Source organism: Artibeus jamaicensis, unplaced genomic scaffold, assembly GCF_021234435.1.
Source record: "Artibeus jamaicensis isolate MK-2021 breed Jamaican fruit bat unplaced genomic scaffold, CSHL_Jam_final scaffold_369, whole genome shotgun sequence".
NCBI classification, from domain to species: Eukaryota; Metazoa; Chordata; class Mammalia; order Chiroptera; family Phyllostomidae; genus Artibeus; species Artibeus jamaicensis.
Window position 1 is genome coordinate 31,335,992 of NW_026522042.1, and position 20,134 is coordinate 31,356,125.

Below are 20,134 nucleotides of genomic sequence, written 5' to 3' on the forward strand. Positions count from 1 at the left end.
CTCCTGTGAACGTTCTCAGGATGAATCAGCAGTGGAAGGAGAGGGAAGCTGACGATGCTTCCTGGATGGGAAATCAGAGCGACCTCACCCCAGCACCTCGGGCAGCCCCGCCATGTCCCTTGCGCCTCTAGGCTGTGCTGTGCCTGATAGTTTTACTTAGTCTCACTTGTAGAAGTCTCACTTGTTGAACTATTTTATACTAAGGTTGCTCCTAAAACAATTATATTATGTCTAAGACAATTACAAAATAAAAACAAACCCTTTAATACAAAGTTTTGTTCATATAAAACAATGTTAAGCTTATAGGGATTGTTCTGTCTCAGCTATGGAAATGCTTTCATTTTTCAGAGTCCATAAAATTACTGCCTTTTATTTCATGTTAAACCATGCAATGATGCCTCCTCATGATGCAATTTGGGTTTTCACCCCCTTGGCTGTGATGCCTCTGCCTTTGGAGCCTCTTGGTTGCTTCCCATTGCTTTCAGGTTTTCTCCCATTTCTTGCATTTGCTCTCTCAGCCCTGTGGCCTTATAAATTATAATCGGTGTGTCCGCATGGGGGTTGCAAAGACATCTTGGCTGCACGCAGGCTTTTCACACCCTCTCCTTCAGTCCTCTGTCTCCACCACGTTAAAGCTGTTCCAACTGGGTTGATCCATTCTCTGCCCTTCTGTTAACTGCCCATCATTAAGAAATCCTCCCAAAGATCACTCACGTGGCACGTGGAGACGCCAAGTGTCTGTCTGCTTTCAAAGACAGAGCTCTGGGGAAATGTCTTAATTGCAGCTCACGATAGAGTCAAAATCCACACAAGCTTCCATGTTTTCTGAGGATTCTGAGGGCAGATCGAGGCATGTCTGGTAGCAAACCAGGGGCCACACTTGTGCCTCCTTGTTCTGTTTTCCCTGACTGCCAACTGGAACCAAGCAGGCAGCTGCAATTAGCCAAATCAGAAGACTCAGCCACCCAGCCGTCACCTACGCTTCCCCGGCCCAGGGCTGCCCTGGCGGGGCACATCTTTGAGGAGGGCTGTCGGTGCTGCTGGGAGAGGCGAGGAGCTTTACGACTGTACCTCAACATTTTAGACAAGGTTTCCTGGCACCATTTGTTCAAGATTCAATCCTGCTATTTGTCAACCGTCATCAGTAGTTCCTAAATAAAATAACTTTCCCCTTCATATTAAAAGAGTAGTAACGTTTTGGTTTTGGTTATTTCAAGTTTCCTTTGGAAAACACAAATTTCCACCAAGAGCATTTGGCTCTAGTGAAATACCTCACGGTGAAGCACCACTCAGGCAGCCACGTTCTGGGTCAGAGGCCACCCCCCCCCACATGGACCGGCACCTGCTGCCCGTGGCTGAGAGCCCCCCCCCAGAGCTGGGGGCTGTCATAGACTTAGCATCAGTGAGTCACTCAGAGAGCAAATACTGCTAACTTCATTTTAGAATTCAGTTTCAGTTTTTTCCTGCTTATTCTCTTTGAATTTTCAAGACAGCATATGTTATTCTATTTTTATAAATAACTTGATCTTCTAGGAAGTCTTTTACAACTCAATAAATACATGCAATAATGACTGGGCAGAATCCATGTACCAGCATGACCCCACAAGGAGGCATGACAAATACCAGGTGCACACACACAGCTGGATTCGGGTCAGCGGGGCTGCTGGGCACAGTGAATGACCACACACAAATCCTCCGCTGAGCACGTGTGACTCCTCCACATCAACAGCCTTGTGCACAAGTGACTTTCACACGTTAGCATATTTGTCACAGCTTCCAAGTAGGCTGTTTTTAATCAAATCACCCACTTCCATGGTCCTCAATGGTCTTTAAAGACCTCCATGCTTGTAAACACAGACACTCGCACACTGAGCTATGGGTGGCCCAGGGTGAAGGTGGCTGCCCTGCATCTCATGGGTCCTGGGTTTGTGTGGTTTTTAAAGACAGAAGAACCTTTTATTTGTGTGACCCTACAGCACCTTCACATGAGAAAGTAATTTGAGATCCACCACACTTTTCTTCTACATGAAACATTTTAAAGATGACAATGCATATCCAACAATAAACAGATCCTAGTTTGAAATGTCTGCCGTTTCCACTGGGAAACAGTAAGTTAACTTAGAAAAGAGTGAACACAGGTGTAAGCTGGATGCAGGACAGTGGAGGTCAGAGAACCTGGGAGGACGAGGAAGGGGAGAAACTCCTTTCCTGTGTCCATCTGGCCCCTTAGCTCACTTTCTTTATCTACTGCTTTGGAATGTGCTATTGGTCGGTGTCCAAGGACGTTTTATTTGTGTCAACTGGTACCAGCTACATACACTCCAGGCAAGTTTACAGGCAGAAGTCCAGCTCTGCCAATGATCTTGGGAACCAAATGTGTAAGTGAATGGTGTTGATGTAGCCAGAGTTATTGGACAAACAGAGGGCTCTACCTGCTAGAGCGATACCCTTTCTCTCCACACCCATCCAAAGTTCACGAGTTTATTAGAAAGGACAGGGGTCCTGACCACTCACTCATCCCTGTACCACGGTCTGCCTGCAGGATGTTCTGGATGCTGTCTGGGGAAACCAGGACCTTCTAACTGTCTGCTGCACAGGTGGGAAACGCAGGGCCCACAGTCTGAATCCGGCCCTCCACCTTGTTTTATCCGGCCCGGCACCTTGTTTCTACCTGGCAACAATGCTGAGCTCTCACTTAACTGTTAAGGAGTAGTTACATTTATACAGTGACTAAAATTACATTCAGCCCTTTGAAGGCAACTTCCAGGCTGATGTGGCCCCCGGTGAAGATGAATTTGACACCCCTGGTCTACAGGATGCATCCTTCTAGGGGCAATGCTGGGGACTGGCCCTGACTTTCTCCTCAGAACTGAGAGTCCATTCCTGACTATTGGTTGGCAAGAACAGGGGCAGACTTCAGAAACCTGGAGCCCTGGGTGGGGACTGCAGGCCTTTGCCATCAGCACACGGAAGCTGCGCCTTGACAGTTACTTCGTTTGTTCAGTCTCAGAAGTTAAACCACTTTGGGGACTTGTGAGACTAACAGATTTATAATGAGCCAGACAGACACAGGCACTGAGTTGTTTTCATCTCTAAATGCAGCATTTCTTCTCTGAATCACACCGAGCCAAATTGAAAGACATCAGAATCTCCCCCCAAAAGGAAGCACCGTGGGTGTTAATTTTATGGACTGTGAGAAGCCAGAGGTATGTGCTTTTTTATTACTCAGGGGCCAACATACTATTTTTGCCAGAAATTTTTTTTTGGTCTCACTATCCTGTCATCAGATGTTATCTTAGAAAGAGTCAGTAAGATCTACAGAGCTTTCCTTTACAAGGGGAGACAGAGAAAATACATTTATGAGGGACACAGAGTCCAAAGAATCTGACCTCACTGTTCAAAACAGACTCAACAATTCCCTGTTTCAGCAAAAATCCTTCTTCTGAAGGTTTTTCTTTCTGTAGGCCACTGAGGGTGTTTGCATCCCATTAACTCAAATGTCAGACTCCAGCTCATAAAAGGTAAAAGGAAAATCATTAGATTCAAATGCTAATGAAATTCTGCTTCTTTGTGAGGTTGCTCCTCTGTCCAGTTTCCACAGAACACTGGACAAAAGAAAGCTGATCACTAGATCTGGGAAGGACTTCAGAAATGAGGGACTTCACAGGCCCAATCTTACAGTTGAGCAACAGGATCCGAGGAAAAAAGGACAGTCCCAGAGGTAGTGGGAGATGAGAACAGGAGGAAGGTTTGGGAGGCCCCCTGCACAGTGTCACTCTCAGTGTCCATGCTACTCTACTCAAAAAAAATGAGCATCTTTTCCATTGCCAGACTGTAGCGTGGGGAGGGCAACTCCCTCTTGCTGTTCTTGCATATGCATTCAACACCAAACCATGGAAGCAACTGTTTATACTGCAAACACCTTTTTAGTGGAGTACAAGGCAGTAGGGTGGGAACTACAAATTAGTAGACAAACTAGCAATCTAGACCAGATTGCAACTGAAATGGAATACTGAGTGAAAAGGGGGTACCTCCCTCCACTTGATCAGATTTAACATCCCAAATTTTCATGCTCAAGGATAGAACAAAAGGGCTGAGAGGACCCCAGTTTATTTGCCCGTGACCCAGATGATGCTAAGGCAGTGTTTTCCAAACCATAGCTCACATACCTACGTGTTTCTCGTCTCTCCTTTATTCTACAGGAATCACAAATCTAGAAATGGGGGTCAAGAATCTTAATGTTTACAAAGACCTCCCTTCCCCTGCCTGATGATTAGGATGACAAGCGTGGTTGAGGACTGACTCTTAAGAAATGCAACGGTTTGTTCTTCAGGACAGTCCAGGACACTGGCCCTTATAGATGAGCCCTGTCTTCCCTCCTTCCCTTGTAGTAGAGTTGTATATAATTTTAAATAATTAATTAATTAATTTATAGGGGAAGGGAAGGAGAAAGAGAGGGGGAGAGAGAGTTGCTTTTTGTGCGCCTGCTACTGGGGACCTGGCTCACAACCCAGGCATGTGCCCTGACTGGGAATCAAACCAGCGACCCTCAGGCTGGGGCTCAACCCCCTGAGCGACAACAGCCAGGGCCCTCCTGGATTTTAGGACTTCTCTGGACCAGCTGCTGGACTCATCAGAGACTGAGCTTCTGAGGGGACACATAGTCATGCAAGCTTAGTGTACTTCCCAAAGAAAGACTATTCCAGAACCAAAGTGGCTGATGAATGGGATGGGCCAGAACTGCTTTTTTGTATACTGACTGGTCCAGCCTTGGAATGAAGAGCTCTGAGAGGTAATGGTAACTGTGCCCAATACTGGCATTCACTCTTCTAAGCCTCCCAAACCACCTAACTTGAGAGTTGGGGAGACATTTCTATCCAAGGGCAGCCCCATGGTGCGAGGTCTTTGTAAACATATTATGCTTGGACATGGAAGGCGGTAATAATGGATGAATTCATAACTGGTGATATCATCTAGGTTACAATGATGGCTCTTATGCCACCATGGCACCCAAACAGACAGCAGGTTTTCCACTGGGCAGGGCCAACATAACTTCTTACATGACACTCCTTGGTTTTCTGTCCTCAGGAGGTCAAAGCAATGGGACACTCCCTTGGATCCATTTCTGTCCTTTTGGCCCTTTATATCTGACCTGCTCTTCTCTGGACACCAGACATGCCACTCCTCACTGCCTCTTTCCCACCAGAGGAGTATCTCTGTTCCTTACTCATCTGAACTGATGCATCAGACTCACTGGGGCTCTCCCTTCTCTTGTGGAACAGCCCAGCCACTGCCCACATCATGCTGAGTGCCATGAGGGCCAGCTTTGCCCATGGTTAATGACATCCTGTTGCTGTCACCCACTGACAAGCGGGAGCACACAGAACCAGCTGAGTTTGCATACTAATCTGCTTCTGCCAGCTGAGTTTGTTTTTGGAATTATGTAATATAATTAAGTTTGGTATAGCCTGATGAAATGTGAGCATGAAAAAATAAGAAGCTTGTTTCCATGAAGACGAAGTTGGGTCTTCAGAAATGACTCAATAAAGACTAGTCATTAAATGAGATTACTGTCAGCTTAGGTGTGGTTGAGACCAAAGCTTAATATAGAGAAAAATTAAAAAGAACAAATACTTCACACTTTAATAAATGAATGAAAGATCGGGACCAGTTTCACTCTTCTTTAAATAAACTCAAAAGGGACATCATAGATATCAGACTTATTTTATGCAAATAATGCACTTAGATTTTATTAATCAGATTCGTCCTCAAAATAAGCTTTGACCATAACTAAAAGAATCAGCAACTGACAGCACACTTATGTGTTTCAATTGAAAATAAAGAGTCAAAGTGTGTGTATTTTAAAATGCTTTTTTTCCCTTAATACACTTTTTTTGCATCAGTGTGTTGAATGAGAATTTCTCTTCTACCTAGTGAGAACTTCCAAATTTTCCCCATTGAACTCTTAACCTGTGTCACCCCTGTTCATGGAGCATGCCCCTCTGACAAGTGACAGAAACCTGGAACCAACAGTCCCCATCCCCACCCCCGTGCCCTGCGAGCCCATTTTAGGGGGTGTGACACTCCAGGCTTCTTTTCCCCTGACCTTCTTACATTTCGTCAAATCACAGATTCTACTTCCTGATTCTCCAACAAAGCTGCATTGTCCTGCGTGTACAGATCACCCAGGTCTGTGATGACTTCTTCTCTGCATCAGTTTGGCTAGGCCATGTTACCCACATGTTTGCTTCAACGTTACTCTACCTGTTTCTGTAAAGGTGTTTTTAAGACGTGGTTAACATTTAAATCAGGAGACTCTGAGTAAAGCAAATTTCCCTCCATAACATGGGTAGGCCTTGTCCAATCATTTGCAGGTATTAATAAAAAAAGACTGACCTTTCCCAGAAGGAGAAGGAATTCTGCCAGCCAATGGCCACTGAACTGGAACTGCAGAATCAACGCTTCCTAGTCTCCAGCCTGCTGAGTCCACAGGTTCTGGAGGCTGCTCATAATGCTTACACATTCTGATAGTTGGCTAAGAAATTATATACTTTAAGTAAAAACTAGCCATATAAACATAAGCTTGCATGTCACATAGATTTAATGATTACTACTCTAATTTACATTTTTTTAAATTAGAAAGACTTCCCTGTATTGAAGACATGCCATTTTCCTAATAAAGATAAAACATGCCACTCAAATTGCCGAGAGATGAATATATTGATTAATTTCATCATGTAACTCACTCTAAAAGACACTTTGTATGAATGATAGAAAGACTGTAGACCTAAACCAGGTTCAGGCTTTCTGAACTGTTTGGAATACATTGCTGCCATGACATTAACATTCTTATTTTGCCCCCAAAAGGGTGAAAGATAACAGAGACAACATTTTCTACTAAGACACTCACTTTGCGAGAAAATGTTCTAACCTAGCCCAGGAGTTGTCAAACACTTTACTAAATGGCTAGATAGTAAATATTTTAGGCTGGTGGGCTACATGTTCCCCGCTGCAACCACTCAGCCTGGCCATAGACAGAAAGCAGACAGAGACAATGCAGAAACCAAAGGGTATGCCCGTGTTCTAATAAAGCCTTATTTTCAGAACCACCATAGGCCACAGTCTGACAATCCCAGATTTCACCAGTTCCATTGAGGAATAGCAGGACTGAACACATCTGCAGCAGCCAGGGAGCAACGGGCCCGTGTGCAATGGACGGCATGTCTTCACAAGGAGGCACACTGAGGCTGTAGGCCTATTATGAGTGACGCCAAAGCAGAGTGTTAGGAAGAAAAGATGAATCCACTTCATTGTCAGAGACAAATGTTAACAATAAAACAATAGCAACAAGGACAGCAAGGCCCACATGTTAAATCTTGAAGTTCTAACAAAATCTTTCCAAATCTTAAAGAGACAGAATGAAGCCTACGGAAGACGACTTCAAATACTGCAGCCCAAGGGAAAGGGAGTGGCACCTCACAGGTAGAGTGCAAATTCAATTAAATAGAAGCCAAACTGGAGCTCTAAGTTTTTGAGAGCTATGCACTTGTTTCGTCCTCCCCACAAACCAATTAGGTGAATGCTATTCTTTGTTCCACTTCAGAGAGGACAAGGGGGAAGTGCAGAAAGGTCATGTGAAGGGTATGGGCTGGGATTTGAGGCCACTGAGTCCAGCTTTGGGACCTGGGCTCTCGTTGCTGAATTTGGGTCCATTTTCCAGGCACGCTTGGTGCCTGCTCTGTGCCCTGCCCTCTGCTAAGTGCTTACATTGATTAACCCACCCGCATACATGAACCCGCTTAACAACCCTAGGGCCAGGTACTATTAGAATTCTCATTTTACAGATGAGAAACAGGCCCGGAGATGGTGAGAGCCTTTGCTGCAGGCACTCTGGTTCTTGATGGTCAAGGTCACATAGCTGGTAAGTGGCAGGGCCAGGAAGAAAAGTCATTCTGCTGTGTGCTCCTCAATGAAGTAAGGCTTCTGCAAAGCTAGTTTTTTAGCTGGACAAATATCTAATGTGTGGAAGTAACCTAATATTGCTTGGCTCTCAAATGCCTTAGGAAATATGTATATATATTTAGGGAATTTTGTGGGCATTACATATGTTAGTTGGATAGTAGCAAATTTTGTTATGCATATCTACTTTGTATGCACATAAGTGAAGAATTTATTACTATAGGTAAAAATTATGTGTCTCTAATTTATAGCTAAATATCCACACAGAGTAGTGTTTCAAAAAATCCTTAATGATTCAGTTTTGATTCAGTGCCAAAGTACTTAGTTAGGGCCATGCTCTTTCTGAATGATTTTCCCTGAGTCATCATGACGTCCAGAGTCTCTATAACATCTGAAATACCTTTTCTTGCCTCTCAAGAGAGCCTATTAGTGGTGCTCTAGGGAAAGCTTATGTGTGTAACATAAATTTAAACATTTCGCAACTGCAGTTCGTTTTTCTTTTAAAATAAATGACCTTCTTGCAGGGGATGGCTGAATGAGCATCTCTTAAGGTGCAAAGTATAATTTAAGTCATGGAAGATTCACTAAGCACTGTGTCCCAACTCTCTTTCTTTGGATCCTCATCCGTTTGGAAAGGAATGTCAGTTTCCTCTTCTATTACAGAAGTTGAACTCTCCTCACCATGGCTTCCTTTTATGAGAAGAATTATTAAATGATGGCATTGCTCCTCCTGCAGTTTTAGGCTTTCTGGCATTTCACTTTAGGGTTTTTTGGATGTTCACTCTTAGCTAAATACTTTGAAATGAGCTTCTCCAGACTCATGAGTCACTTTTCTAAGAATGCTTTCCAGGTGGCCTTGTCCAATGGATCTGGACAGTTTGAGCCCAGACTACAGCCCCGCAGTTCCTGCAGCTTATGCACTCACCCAGTGGGGAGTGCTAGCTGGGTTTGGGCCACAATCCCACAAGTGGGATTGTTCACCTAGGACCATCAATAGAAGGTTTGCATAGCAGGGTTCCCAGGAATAGACATAAATTCAATTGGTTTTAAGAGAGAAATCAAACAAACAGATTGAATCCATATTTTACACAGGTCAGATTGCAAATTGACAGCATGGAGGGAATCCATGTCAGGATCCTGCTCAGGGTTTTGGGCCCATTCTTTGCTGTCAAGTAATAAAGTGAGACCGTAAGAACATCTCAGTCCTGTCCTTGCACTGCCTGTGTCCAGGAGCTAGCTACTGCACTTTTCAAGTAATTAGCACATGGAAACCAAACAAAATTGGTAATCTCATTTCCTTGCTTCCCCCTCTAACCTCATGAGAACACTCACAACAACTGAATGATGGGGGGCATGAGGCATAAACCTCTGGAGCCGGATCTAGGCAAAGGCGTGTGAAAATTCACTGCAGTTTCCCAAATGATAGCAGAACCTAGTCTTTTACAATGATTTCTACATTTTTTCTTTAAAGTGCTGAACAGTTTCCAAACTCAGGTCGAGGTGTGGAGGCACCATGTGCTGCAGTGTAGACAATTTTTCTGGCCAATAGATGCCATTAGGCCACGTGGTTGCCAAAAATATATAGTTAATATCTGATGTTGGGTCATCTTTCTTGGTGAGCCTGGAACATTCCATTCTCTGCAGGAAGGAGTTCTCACTGTGGCCCTTTGTGGAGATTAATCAGAACCAGAAAATGAACACACAGAGTAAGTAGAGCAATATTTATGTAACCTCCAGCTCCCACCCCTATGAAACTGAGTTTTATAGTCGGATTCATTCTTCTTCACGACATCTACAGATTAGTTATTTTTTATTTTCTTACTATGTCTTAGGTTCCCATTTGTTGAATTTTTTCTCTATCTGGTGGGTCTTACATATTAGTCAATACTACAAGGTTCTGGTACTTTTTAAAATACTCAACTAAATAATATAGCTAGTTACACATATTTAATCAACTAAAGAGTTAGCTAATGCTGTCTTTGAAATCAACTCCCCAATGTAAATGAAACTTCAGATATTATATCACTAAACTTATCAGGTGAGTCATATTTTAAATTCCATATTTATATACTGCTCCTCACAACTCCTATGCAAGAAGACAAAGGGGGTGTGAAGAGGAATGTATTATACTGATATCTAATGAATATTATTTGCTCTACTATAATTGGTATAATTTATTAGCCTATGTTGAAAAGCAGTCTAATGATCCAATGCTATTTACACTATATATAACATTCTTTTATATTTAAATGGCTTGACATATGCTCAGTATTCTTACAATGAGTTGGGACAGAGGAAAAGAGACCCATATTTAAAGATCTCTTTCTCTAGCTCAGCTGTTTTAAATGACTCAGATTGGGACGGCAGCCAACCTGTATTGCATTTATGATAATTTATGCCAAAATATCATATGCAGAACATAAAAACGATGTCTGGTAGTTTAGACAGTACTATGATGTCTTTCTTTAACTGACCCTATGATGTAAGGTCTGCATTTGCACAAGTAGCCATGAGAGAATTGCATTAGCCTTCAGAGACATGGAAAAACATCAGTGGGAAGTCCAATTCTTTGTATGAAATAAAAGAGTCTCCTAAAGAAGAAGTGAAGATGTCTGAAAATGGTGAGACCAGTGGACGGCTGAACACAGGTGTCCTGTGTATGGCTCACAGAGTTTTATAGTCTAATAGGCATTAGATGATACTGGATAGACTCTGCGAAATCTCATTGGCTTCAACAAACATATATATTTCAAGTCCTGAACAATCTACAGTCAGACAATCTGGGCTGATGAATTCAATCCTAAATATATCCCTAAATGTCCCTGTAGTCTACTGAGTTCCAACAGTAGTGGTAATGATGGCTAGTACTTAATGAAGTGCTCTATCTGTACTAACTCTTTAATTCTCACAGTACAACCATATGGTGCTTATGAGTATTATACCCATTTCAGGGGTGGAAACTGAGGTACATAAATCCCGAGTAATGTGCACAATAATATGCAGGAACACATGGAGGAGTCAGGATTCCAGTGCAGGGGGCCTGGCCTGATGCCTGAGCTCTGGACCACCTGAGACCTACCACCCTGAGGCTAAAGGAGGACATGTCACAAATATGAATCACAATGGTGACTGGGACAGTGTGGCTGACTGCCAATTCTGGAGAAAGCCTTCATAGGCATCCTTTGCTGAAGGCAGGACAGGAGAATTATCTGCAGAAATAAACAATGATGTTGATGATCAACAGACCAGACTCTAAGTTGATGTCTTTGGTAACCATGGGTAGGCCACACAAATATTGATGGGTGTGGGCCACTCTTCAATAGCTTTATAGAGAAAGCATATTTCCCTGAAACTCTCTTTTTTTCTAATTTAAAAATTGAGGTAGAGATTTTGGAAAAAATGGTGCAAGTGAGGGAATACAGAGATTCCTTTTCCCCAAAATAAATGGATGAAAAGCTGTGAACATATAAAAAATAAAAAAATTAAAAAATAGTAACACTCACATAACAAATCATCTATATTTGCTTCATAAAGCACTTGGAAGGAGCACACTGCAGGGACAAGGCCAAGTTGAGGAAGGAGACCAGCTCCATTTAGGTCTATGAAAGGATTATATGCAAATGCCCAGGTAAGAACTGAGCTGGGAAAAGGAAAACATACATGGAACTTATTGAAAATTATAGAGCAACCCTCCTTCCACCAAGAGGCACACGTAAAAAAGATATATAGCACCCAGAACAAAGATAAAGAAAATGATAAACTATTCTGGAAGAACACTTGCTTTATCAAATACAATTTTACAAAAGAGATTACACTGTCAGGAAATTTAAAAGAGCAAAAATTCCAAAAAACAAGATATCAAGGTTGAGATAAAATGACAAAATGACATTAAAAGCAGTGTGAAGAGAAGCAACAGAAAGATACTCCCAGATATGCAAGGAGTTGGAAGATCCTCCTTGAAAAATCTCAAGAAATACTCCTGTTGACTGGAAAAAGGTTTAAACTATTGAACTCAAGAATGAGAATGCTATTGTATGAATAGATGGCAAGGTCCCTGGGTTCCTTTAAATAAATAATTACACTTATGCAGCTGTGGACAGTATTATAACACAGAATTTGCATGCTATTATTATTGAAGAAATACAGGTACTCAATATATTATACTTATATTACTAAAGTAAATTGGAATGAGAAGCTTGCAAGCACTTATATCAAAGATTAATATGTTAAAAAAATTAAGAAAGAAACAGACAAAAAACAAAGACTGGGGTCTGAGCCAAAGTGTGAGAACTAGAGAATTAAAGGTGTACAAATATGTTTGTTGCCTATTTTGTTCAGCAGGGTTTTGTAGCTTTAATTTGTGAAGTGGATAAATCATAAAAGAGAAGCTTAGGTGCATTATTTAAAATTGTATAGATAGCAAAATTAAATCTAGAAGTATACTATATGTCTTCTAAGTAACCAGAGGGATAAAGAAAGAAGAGAGGGGCATAAATCAAAAGTTACAATAGAGACATATTAAATAACTAAAAATAGCAGGCACACTTAATTTAAAATAATTAATATAAGACTTATCTATTGAAAGATAGCACACAAAATCACAGACCACACTTGTAGAAATGTATGCAAGTCATGAAGAAATGCTATCAAAATAAAGCCACCAGCACACTAAAGAATACACAGTGATTAAGTAGGAACACAAGGATGGTGTGATTAATCACAAATCACAGGTCTCATTCATTTTAGGCTGCAGCATGAAATATGCTTTGCTTTTCTTCAAAAATTTCATGTCATAAATGCTCACTTATTTGAATAATGAAATGTGTCCTGGTTCAAGTGTCCAGTTACTTGAGGGGTTGACATGATGCCACTCACATAAACACAAAAACTTCAATCCACTTGGTTCCTGTGAGTTTTCAACCTTTGCCTGTAAAGCCATGAGCCTGTCTAGACAAGACTGATATTCTTCATTAAAAGAATATTCACTAAGGTTTTATAGTTCCATATCCTGAGGTAAGTGTCCTTTGGACTTTCAGGATATTTATTCCATGTATATAATTTCCTAATGCATAGGCACAGGTATGTACACACATGTACACACATACACACATACATATGAGGGAGGAACCCCAAGAAAAGCTGAATTATCTTCTGGAGGGAAGACCCTTGCAGTACAGGCTTGCCCAGCTAGGGGAGTGTTCTAGGAACCCATCTGTATAAGTATTCCAGGCGGCCATTGTTGTGAGAGTCTGCGTTTGACTTCAGTGCATTTTTTTAAAGACTTTTTTAAAGCATTTGCCCATTTGATGATGGGTGATGTAGGAGGACACCTGACTACACCGCACTGAATGTTCAGTGTTTTTGACCAGAAATGGCTTGGCCCCTATGCCCCACCCTCCCCATTCACCCAGCCTTGCCACAAATAACTTTTTTTTGTTTCCCCTAATTTAGAAGTCCTCAAAGGGAAATGTTTTGTTGATGTGGAAGAGGTGAAACAAAAAGCTGCAGAAGCACTAACAGGCATCAAAATTGACAAGTTCAAAAACTGTTTTGAGCAATGGAAAAACATCTTGTAGGTGCATTGCCTTAAATGGAGAGTACTTTGAAGGTGACTGAAGTTTAAACATATAAGAATAAATACACAATTTTAATAAATAAATTCCAGGGTTTTTGGGTCCCCCTCATACATACATATGTTCATAAAGGAAAAAAGAGCTCTCAAAATATTTTTCTATTGATACATTTACATACACAATTCGCACAACTGTCTTACAGGCAGTTCAAGCATTTCCTTAGTAATTTTCTCTCTCTGCAATCTCCAATGGCCGCATGCTTTAGTCTCCTCATCTACACCATGGAGATAGTAATAGTATCAATTTATTGGTTATGGTTAGGAGTGAATGAGTTAATCCCTTATTTTGGTAAGCTTTAGATAATGTCATCTCCTATCATTTTATCAGTAACATCATCACCATCACGGGAGTGAATGGTATGATTGGAGTAGACCTTATATAATTTAGGACAGCCTCTCTAAAAATAGTAAAATCAAAGAAACTTGAACTTAGAGGAACCTTAAGGCTTCAGCCTCACTGACCCCACGTAACCCTCCCTAATCACTAATGTTCCTGTGCTGACATTGTACATGGATCCCCTGGACATTTCTACTTCTCCATTCAAAGTGATTGTTTAGTGATTCAAAGATCTGATGGTGGATATCGCTGGCAATGGGAGAAACAGATAAAACATTTTTCATTATAATTACATTTGTCCTCATGTCATACATGGAGAGAGAGGAAAGGGCGACCAACTTCTCTGATTGGTCCAGAACTACTCTCTGGGTTCCCCAGACCCGGGACTTGGAGTATAAAAACTGGGACAGTCTAGGCCATCTGGGATGAGTTAATAACCTTAGGAGCAATTTAGTTCCCTTTGTTCTCAATACAACATCAATTTAATCATAATCTTTTGTAAAAATTTTCAAAAATTGTCTCAAGGCTTCAATTGCCTTAGCTCCAATTCATTACTGCTAATGATTAAAATAATGTCCCAGCATTGACCACATTTTCAATATCTTATGAATATTTAGTTGTCTTTCAGAACAACCACAATAGAAGTCTTTAATGAAACACAGTGGGCTAAGTATATATGTCTTTATCCTTGTTGCCTTCCTCAGTTTTAATGGAAGACAGGAATGAGTTTTCCTCTCCTACTGGAGAGGCTGACTTGGGTGTTAGAGACAGGAAAGGGGAGAGGCGGGGAGCGCTGAGACTCCAGCAGCCCCAGCCACCTTCCTTGTGGTGCTCCAGAGAGCTGGCACACATGACGTCTCAGCACAGCAACACACACATCTGAGGACAGGACCCTTCTCTGGAGAAATGGGTGGTCCCAGGGGAGAGAATCTGGAGATTACAGAACAGTTGAAGAAGCCTGTCTCAGCACAGAAATGTCTAATCGGCATCTTGGCCTCGGTCCCCACATGATTGGGTAGACAAGAACTACCAGGCATTGGCAGAAGATCTCAAAGCAACAGAAAAGACCACCAACAGATTGCTAGAAAAAGGGAAATGGAGGGAATAGACTCTGGGTAAGAAGGTAATACAAGAGAGGGTGGAAGTGGTGGGGGTGGAGAGAGAGAGGGAGTGAGTGAGAGAGAACAATAATAGGATTTTTAAAGAAAAAAGAGAGGGCCCTGGCTGGTATAGCTCAGTGGATTAAGCACAGGTCTGCGAATCAGAGAATCGCAGTTTAATTCCCAGTCAGGGCACATGCCTGGGTTGCAGGCTGGTTCCCTGCAGGCCAGTTCCCAGCAGGGAATGCATGAAAGGCAACCATACATTGATGTTTCTCTCCTTCTCTCCTTCCCCTCTAAAGATAAATAAATAAAATCTTTAAAAAAAAAAGAAAAAAGAGAGGAATGGGGTGCTTTAAAAGAAAGATTACATCAAAGGCCACGAAAGTAAGAAAACATTTGTTGTCAGGTATTAAAAAATAAACAAAACACCCCCCCCGAAAATCTGTAAGATGAAATAAAAACTATCTTCCAAAACAAAAGGATAAAGGGATGAAATTTGAGAAGAAAACATAAGAACATTAAAACACAAACATAATGTATTAAGAATTCAAGAGGCAAGGATATAAAGAATGAAGGAGAATAGCATCAAAAACCTTTTCCCCCACGTGCACACAGGAAATGAATGAAGATACAATGAGATTAAAGCACATTAGTAACCCAGGAATAAATGAAAGTCCCTAAAGCTTCCAAAGAGGAGGTGGTAAATATAATCAGAATAGCAGCAGACTCCTTGGCAGCCACAGGAGATGGAAGACAGTGATGTCATGCCCATAAAATTCCTAGGGAGACGGAATTTTCCCCTGAACTCCGTTCTCAAAACTCTGTTACCACTAAAGCTGGGAAAGTTCAACTGCAGGAAACGTTCTCAGACAGCGAGAAGAGGTTGTCCCCCCAAATGTGGTGTAAACATGCCAGAAAACAATATGCCAGTCACGTCACAGAGAAACAAGGGGCGGGAGTCCCAGCAGAACAGGTCCAGGTTGGAATAAAATGGTGGCCCCATGGGGGAGGTCCCCAGGGGAAAAACCAACTTGTCTGACACGTGGACAGTGCGGGGAGTGCTGTGAGAAGCCCAGGGTGTCCTCACCTCCTCGTCGTCCTGTCCTAACAGCACTTTCCCTGTGAAGTGCACCCACACTCCGCACCTTCTGCCCTCACTGCTCCCATCTCCTCTACCTTGCTCTGTTTTTGCCTTTTGATCCATGGCTCTTATCACCTTCCAAAATACACCATCACTTAAAAATACATTATGCTCATTGCTGACTGCGCCTCCTCCCCAGTAAGCTCAAGGACAGGGACCTTTGTTTACTTACTAATGTGTACCAAGAGCCTGACACACAGTAGACATACAACTTGTATTGGTTAAATGAATCGATGCCATATATATAGATGTGTGTGTGTGTGTGTGTGTGTGTGTGTGTGTGTGTGTGTGTGTATAGTTTTACGGAAAAAATCCTAAGTAGACAAAATTCAGGCAATTAACTTTTGGAAAAATAAAATTTAATATACAAAAGGACAGAATTAGGATATCCTACTTAGCCTGCAAGGATTGATAAATAATAATGTGAACAATGAATAATAATGAAATGTCATCATGTTGGGAGAATGGAGGCCAAGGAAGTTGATGTTAAGAGAGAGCTTAGTGATGCTGAATAATTTGACCTGGTGCAAAAGGGCTACATCCTCCCCGGTGATGGATAAGAGGATAATCTCTAAAACCAATAAATAGAAAAATGATAATTATGCATATTATTTAGAAATATTGGAACAGAGCCCAAAAGAGAGAGACAAAGTAACAGAGATTTTTGCTCTGGTTATTGGAACTAGGGGTGAGTTTGTGGCTGGGGCAGGAATGGCAATTTCTCATAGTGAACTTTAAAGTACAATATGTCTTTTTACACTATCTGCATGTCTTTACTAAATAAAAATCAAGTAAAATAATAGATGTCAGAAGCAAAAAACCTAGACTTAGTTGAAATGCTGAATTTGGGGAATTTAAATGGATTCTTCTCTTTAGTGCTTGCTTATTTAAATTAAGAAAATACATAATCAGTGCATCAAAAATTAAAAATCCCTTATTGTTCGAATTTTGTCTGATAGAAAAATGTAATGAGGCTGCAATAATGTGGCAGCTGCAGGTGAAGGGGGGTTGTGTGGATTCCTGTCTTGCACTGGATCCAGACAAAAGCAAATATCGTCGAAGATCATGGGCTCTTTCCTTTGTGACAGCTGCATTCCAGGTGACCACACTCAGATGCATATTAAGAATTTGCTTTCTGTCCCAGGTCATTTTAACCTGAACTTATATGGAACCCGTAGGGAAATAAATCAAGTTGAATATAAAAATATTTTATGCTCTAGTGTGCTCATATTTTTTACCTTGCAACCCTATTTCTTCATGGAAATGAGATCTTGTTTTCAAAGTAGCATTTTACTTGAAAATGTAATTCATCTAAACAAGTTAATTTGAGGGTCTGTTTGGTTTCAAGGATATCGTTTATAGGCAAAACTCTATGCATGCCTATAAAAGTACAATGAAAAACATGCAACATTAATTGGTAATGTCACAAATAAAACCAGGACTGCCTAAACAGAAACCTGAGGAAAACAGAGGAAGAATAAGAAATTTCTACACTGTAGGAATCATATTCATACCTGTCAAAAAAATCTCATAGCCACATGCTAAAGTTAATGCGTACGTCTTATTTTCCTTCCAGACCTTAGCAACCCTCCAAGGGGAGATTCTCAAATCTCTACAACTGCTGAAGATGAGATGTTGGCAACATCATGTTTTACAGGTGACACTGTAATGACAGCACAGCATGTCAACCAAAACTAACCTGAATTCTTGAGCAAATGCTAAGGTGAATAGCAAAATAAATTATTAAATTCCTGTATCACATTTGGAAGTCAATTAGTTTGATTTCTCTCAAGCTAAAGCTCTTTCAAGGGTACATGCGCAACTGTACTCATATACTCAAACTTCCTAGTCCTGTAAGGTCAGAGACTTTTTTAAAATTCAGTGAAACTCTTTTGCAGAGGAGGCGTGGGGAGACAGGGAAAAAGGAGAGGGATCCTGGTGGGGAAATGACTTAGTATGGACACGGCACCAGCAGGGCTACGTGGGAGAAATGTTTGTAAATCAACAATTTTCAAGGAATGTCTAAAGAAGAGTTTTAAATAACCAACTTTGAACTGACAGATTGATTAAAAATGCTTGTTCAATATTGAATCAATATTCAAACAGCCACGCCATACCTGACCCACTACTTTCTCTTCCCTTTGCCTTGCCCTCTTAAAAACACAATATGAAAGCCAACAGAGGAAACTGAATAATACAGACATTTACAACTAAAGAGAATGAAGAAATGTAAGGCTGGCCAAAGCTAAGTAAATGGAAGATGGTGCCATACTGTTAATTTTATTAAAGAATAATAGAGCATAAGCTGGAGAGCAATATTAGGGGTAAGAATAGTCATTATTTAATGATAAAGAGTAATTCATGCAGAAGCTGAAATCCTACCTAACAACATAAAGGGAAATGTTGATGTGTAAAGTATTTTACTGTTAAGTATAGAGTAGAATTAAAAGGAAAAATTGAAAAGTAAATAATCACAATGTGAGATTTAAAAACTTTTCTTTCAGAAACAGAGACACAAGATAGACAAAATGTCAAAGCATATTTGGATAAATGACTCAGGAACTTGTTCTAATTGTCATAGAAAACAACCCCACGCTAACACAGAACACACATTCCTTCATTCCCCTGGGAAACATCTGTGAAAGCTCCCACTCCTAAGCCATAAAGGAAGTCTTGCAAATTCTAAAAATGATATTTATTCTTTCTTTGATTTTTAATGTGCGAACATGTGAAATAACAAAAATATTACCCAATGCCTTCATAAATTTGGAAATGTAAAACCACAAAAATTCTAAGTAATTTACAAATCTGAGAGTAAGGTAATCCTGTCTAATTGTACCTCAAAACAGTATCTCGTGTTCTTCCCCCGGGCTTGAAGCTGAGTCAAGCTTCTAGTTTTCAACAAATACATATGGAAGCACTGATTGGCATAGAGGCAGGGAATATGTGGCCATAGACATACAGTATTAGCAGTAAAATTTATTCCATAGATCTGTCCATCAACTACCCATCCACCTATTTATCTACTTTTTAATAATTCTTATGATGTATTATTTATTTGTCATTTACATATTTTATCAATCTGTAGGCTTGATTTTTATGTTTACTTCAAAATAGTTGAAGTATATGCCATAGCATGTATTATTAGATGATAGTTATGCTGAGCATGGGGTGCTCCGTGAATTTTATAGTCAATCACACCGAGGCTTAGAGAAAAGAATATACAACTCTTATTAGAAATTTGGGTGGTATTTCATCTACATAACCAGGTAAGTTCTCTGAAAAGCAGTACTATTCTCAAGGTGACTTTCTGCCATTGGTCATATTGATACATAAATAAACAAACAAACAAATAAATAACAAAAACAACACACATACTCATGTACCACAATAAAACAACTGAGCCAAAGACAAACAAGTAGGAAAAAAAATCCCTCCAAAGTACCAAAGATTTTACAGAGCTACATAGGGCAGATTTTTAGGTATGAAATGACAAATCCCTATTTAGGAAGCCAGTTAATTTTTATATCCCCATTGATTCTGCAATGGTTTCTATATCAGTATTTGAGTGACTGAGACAATGAGTCATATCAGTTTTGCTTCTGGCTAATTCTGTTTGTCCCTATTTAAAAAATATTTTATTGTTGTTCAATTACAGTTGTCTGCAGTTACCCCCCACTACACCCCCCACCCCCGCCATCCCCACCTCCCTCCCTTGCTTCCACACCCACTTGGTTTTGTCCATGTGTCCTTTATAGTTGTTCCTGAAAACCCTCCCTCCCCCCCGTAAGTGGACTTGCGCTAGGAATGCATTTTAACACTTGTCGTTGCCAGCCTGAATGCATTTTAAACTCATTGTTTTGGTGTCAGATGGCATTTTCCCAGGAAAGATTCAGTTAGTTATCTTCTTTGTACCAAGATACTGTCACACCTAAGTGATCATCCAGTTTCAAGTCATGGTA

The 20,134-nt window shown here is 40.8% G+C and overlaps 1 protein-coding gene across 5 annotated transcripts in view; it reads right to left on the minus strand.

Annotated features, from left to right (window-relative positions):
- The window catches only part of ADAMTS16 (ADAM metallopeptidase with thrombospondin type 1 motif 16), a 125,854-nt gene that overhangs the window by 12,613 nt on the left and 93,107 nt on the right, over positions 1-20,134 (minus strand). The gene's annotated exons all lie outside the window — the stretch shown is intronic.